The sequence below is a fragment of the Octodon degus genome, unplaced genomic scaffold (genome assembly GCF_000260255.1).
Source record: "Octodon degus isolate 3935 unplaced genomic scaffold, OctDeg1.0 scaffold00018, whole genome shotgun sequence".
In the NCBI taxonomy this organism is placed as follows: domain Eukaryota; kingdom Metazoa; phylum Chordata; class Mammalia; order Rodentia; family Octodontidae; genus Octodon; species Octodon degus.
The window spans coordinates 3,043,372-3,048,522 of NW_004524594.1; positions in this window are offsets into that span (position 1 = coordinate 3,043,372).

The following is a 5,151-nucleotide window of genomic DNA, read 5'->3' on the forward strand; positions in this document are numbered from 1 at the left end:
TAGATGATATAACTAATTATATGACATATATAAAGATATTATGCAACTATTTAAATCAATTATGGTAAGGCATTGACTAGACAAGATGTCCAGGACTCCTTCCTAGGAACACAAGTATGTCTGTCCTTACTCAAGTACTCATTTTTGCCCCTGTGGTAAATGTCAAGGACTCCCCCGCAGGGCTCTGTCAAACACTGTTCTGCAAACCTACGCGGTTGTCCCAGCTTCTCTGTGCTATTGGGAGTGCGATCCTTTATGATACCTTCACTACACTGGCCAGATGGGGGAAGTGAATGAATATGTACCTACCTCCTGTACTTCTGCAGCTTTCTTCTCAAGCCTATTCCCAAATTTTCTAAAGCGAAACTCATACCTTGGCAAATGGTCACCACTGTTGCCTTCCTTTTGGATGCGGCCAGCTCCAGCATGTGGTTTCTGGTCCTTGTGGCCACCGGATGCAATTCTCTGCTGTCTGAGCCTGGGCCATGCTGGGGGAGAGATAAGAGCCCAATACTGCTGCATGTGTCGTTTATGTGCCCTGCTTGGCCAAGTACTGTCACATATGCCATGTCATTTGGTTTTCACCATGGTCACTTGGCCAATCAACAACTGTGTGCTGATCCTCTCCTACATGTTGGACCACACGCCACATATGTGTCTTGTCTACACAGAACACACAGTCCAATGTGAACACATAAACTCAGCAAGCCCACAGACTGAGTAATTACAAGTAACAAAACACAGACCCCAGGCCAGCACACGTAAAGAATCGTCATCTTTGTCTACAGATGACAAGAAAGTGACTTGTATAGTTTGGCTCTTCCTGCGCACAGAGGCCCAGCTTGCCTCAGGAGGTGTCCGCTTCCTTGCAGGTACCCATTCCAGCTGGCGAGGGCCCAGCAGGGAGCTCACTGGCTTTCCTCGACAGCCAGCTGGAAGTGACCTGGCCCTTGGCAGAGCCTCTGAGCAGGTCGGCAGCCCAGCTAACAGCCTTGACCCCACCAGTGGGCACAGCCTGTCCTCAGGGTTGGCTGTTGCTTGGTTCCACTTTCCTACCTGGCAGGCTCTGCCCTGAGACATAAGCTCTGGTCATGGGATGTGACCCAGTTTGAGCCATGTGGCTTCAGGCCCAGCTGAGAACCAAAGCCAATGCCAGGTCTCCCAAAGTAGCAAGGAGTGTGGCTGTTGGTAATGAGGTTACATTGGTCTGCATATGCCCAGGGGCTCCTTGGTGGCTCTGAGTCTGGTGGTGGGTGGGGACAGAGCCTTCTATGGCTCCCCCGTGCTGCAAGGCTAATCCTAAAGCTCCTGCTGTTGGGCGCCCCTTGAGCTGGTCCTACCATGTCTTCTCTTTTAACTGCCTCCATCGTGTTCGAGACCCCGTGGTGCTGTTCCTGACTGTCGCTTTGCCTTCCAAATTCTAGCAGGACGATTCCTCCTCGTCCCCTCTACTGGGAATGTTGTTCTGTTCCATTCCCAAACCCAACCTGATGCTTCGTCTATGTCAAAGGTCCACAGTATCTTTGGCACTTGGGACTGATTTTGTGGGAGACAATTTTTCCATGAAGGTGGTGATGGTTTCAGGGACCAAGACCCAGCCGGGCATGCACAGTTTACAGTAGAGCCCACACTCCTAGGAGAACCGAATGTGGCAGCTGCTCTGACAGGAGGGGGGGGGGGCTCAGCGGTGATGCGAGTGACGCCAACAGCTGAAGTGCAGCAGGAGCTCTGCCCACTGGCCTGCCCCTCACCTCCTGCTGTGCAGCTCGTTCCTACAGGCCATGGATTTGTGGCCAGGGTTCAGGGACCCCTACTCTACACGGTCAAGTCCTCCCTGTCCCACATACCCAGCTCGGTCTCCTTGCCCACCCCGGCAGGAAGAGACTTTGCCTCCTCTTAACTCAGGGTCAAACAGGCAGGTGCTGCGCGTGGTGCATGAGACTCGCTGGGCACTGCTGGCGGCTCCTCACTGTGCCCTGTGGGGTTGGCACTTGCGTTACAGCCTGCCTGGCAGAGGGGACCAGGCCACAGGGTGGACTGAAGGAGTCCAAGACCCAGCCAGTAGCCCAGATCTGTGTGTGTGTGCATGTGTGTGTGTGTACATATGCAGTACATGTATGCATTGTGTGCCTGTGTAAGGTACCTGTGCGCGGGTCCATGCACGTGTGAAATATGTAGGTGTTATGTGTCAGTGTGCTTGTGCATGAAGCATGTGCCTGCATGTTCAGTGTACATATGACCCAAGTGCCTATGTGTGCGTGGTGTGTGTGGGAGACAGAAAGCTCACAACATGGCCTCGACCTCCCCAGCGCCACATCTTTGTGCCTCTGTCCCCTGTCTCATGGCGTCTTCCACACTGTTTTATAGTTGCTGTCTTTGCATCTTCTCTCTCCACTCTTACGCACCACACCTGGGTGTCCTGTGTCGGAGCCCCCATCCCTGACGCCAGAGCCCTGCCCTCCAGCTCCACACTACCTACATGTGCGCCTCACACACACCTGTCTCAGTAGTGCCCTCCAGGTCCCTCTCTCTGCTGTGGCCTCCCCAGGGGAGCAGTCGCTGCCTTCACCTCGGGTCTCAGCTCCAGGGTCCCTGCCTCAGGCCACCTTCCTGGGCCACCCTTCCACAACAGGCCCGGGCCACCTGGTGCCTTCCTGGCATCATCGCCTGCCTCATTCTGTTCAGAGAACACATTGCAGCCTAGATGAGCTCAAGCTGTCTATTAGTTTCTGCCTTGCTCCCTGGGGAAAAGCTGCTCATCCCCAGGGCCGGGCGCAGCCTGGAAACCATCGGTGTGCTCCCTTGTGAGCCCCCAGGGAGTCGTGCTGAGAGGCAGACTCCAAATTGGATTCCAGTTGAATACACTGTGGTGGCTGCAGCCTTCTTTCTTTCTGTTTTCCTTTAGGACTGGGGACTGAACCCATGCTAGGCAAGAGCTCTACCACTGAGCTATATCCCCAGCCTGTATGAGTGTGTGTGTGTGTGTGTGTGTGTGTGTGTGTGCCCGCGCGCACGTGAGCACACGTGCACACATAGAGTACTGGGATTGAACCCAGGGCTTTGTTATATCGCTGCCCCTTTTGAATTTTCATTTTGAGGCAGGGTCTTACCACAAGCCTGGGCTGGGCCCGCAATGGAAATGCTCTTGTCTTGCTCTCCCAAGTCGGCATTGTGACAACACCGGGTGCCACTGACACACCAAGCAGCCAGGTCCCAGTGCTGGGGCTCTCCGCCCTGCAGGACAGGAAATGCCTTGGGGCCCCGAAGTGTGGCTCTTAGCCAGGAGCCTACTGAAACTGCCACGCTGAAGGGCCTACCCCAGAGCAGGGCTGGCCCAGGCCTGAGGCTCCGCCTTGCCTGTGTCTGGGTTTCTAAGGCAGTGCCTTCCTTGTAGGGCTGCTGGGAAGGCTGAGTGACTTAGTGCATGTGGGCTCTACCACTGCCCACACAAGAGGTGACACGAGGTGGTGCTGAAGTTCACGCCAAGCCAGACACCACCTCTGCGTCTGTCATGTCCCTGCCTCAGCTGTTTTGTTGTGCTCATACCAACCGGGACACAGTACTTGACATTCACTTTAAGCAGAGGAGAGGTTCACGTGGGCTCACAGTTTCAGAAGGCTCCCTCCAGGGATGGCCAGCTTCATCACAGAAGCAGCCTAGGGGAAAAGAGCTGCTCGCATCACAGTGGATAGGAAGCCGGAAGAGAGGAACTCGCAGGGGAGTGAGGATAGGCAGGGAGACAGACGCCTCTAGGTCACTTGCCCAGTGACCGCCTCTTCCTAGCAGACCCCACCTCCCAACAGCGTGTTCAGCCTTGGATTCATCAGTGAATGAACCCATTCATGAGAACGGCACCCTCAGGATCCAGGCACTCATCCAGGATCCAGAGAGACATCTTAGACCTAAGCCATACTGTGCACTCATGTGCTAACTGTTTTGTTGTGGTTTTTTGTTTTTGGTTTTGGTTTTTTTTGAGGAACCGGGGATTGAACTCAGACCCTTGCACTTGATAGGCAAGCGCTTACTCTACTGAGCCATCTCCCCAGCCCCATGTTTGTTTTTTGAGGCAGTGGCTCACTCTGTGGCCCAGGCTACCCTTGAACTCATGACCATTCCTTCTGTCTCAGCCTCCCGAGTGCTGGGACTGCAAACAAGCGTCAGCTGGTCTGGCCATAAGCATACTGCTGACTTGCCACGTGTTCAGCTTACAACGGGTTCATCAGGACGTAACCCCAGAGTCAGCCAAGGAGCCTTTGCACACAGAAATCGAGGGAAGCTGACTGGGTTGAAATGTGATTATCATCCATGATACAGTGACAGAGGGCTGTGTTGTTCATTAAATGTCAAGACCTGTGGTAGGTTTAATAGCTGTTGGGATTTCAACAGAGCGCCGAATGCAAGTGACATTTGAGGCTGCCTGACACCGCGAGAGGGAGGGGGAAAACACCTGGAGCTCGCACAGGTGTTCTCGTCACTGCAGCTGGCTCTGTACATGCTGGACCCCAAGGGAGAAGGTGCAGCATCCCCTGCTCGAGTCCACAGCTGTGTGTTGTGGCCCTATAAGCAGGCTAGAGCCAGGAGCTGAGTCCAGGGTGCAGGAGTGATGGCTGTGGAGCAGGCCCTGTGGCTCTGGGTGGCAGGAGAAAGGTCTCACCCAAGACTATGACCCCCTCTGCCTCACCAAGGCCAATGTGCAGCTGTGGTGCAGGAAGCAGGGAAAGCTGGCCCTGCTGATGGGGGCCCAGAGAGGAGCCGGGCTCAGGGAGCTCTGAGTCCCTAGACTGCTGTGGCCGTTGTGCTGCTGCGCTCACGGGATCCGTCCACACTGCTCTTGCTTGGTGAGCCTCCCATCTCAGCCTCCAAGGCAAGGCTCAGAGAAGACAAACATTTGTCTGAGGTCTCACAGCCAAGAGCCCAAGTTGTCCGAGTAGCTTCTGCCCTTCCGCCCAGGATCCTCGCTGCTCTAAGGAGCAGAAATGGCTCCCCTGTCTTCACAGTGGTGGCTGGTCGGGTTCAGAGCTGGAGTCTGTGTTTAGTATCTGGCTGCTTCCTCTCCTCTTTCCTTGCTCTAAAGAAGGGCAGTGTTGGAAGATGTGTCTGAGACAGCAGGGGCAGGGGAAGCCCCTGAGCTTGATGTGAAGACAAGAGGGA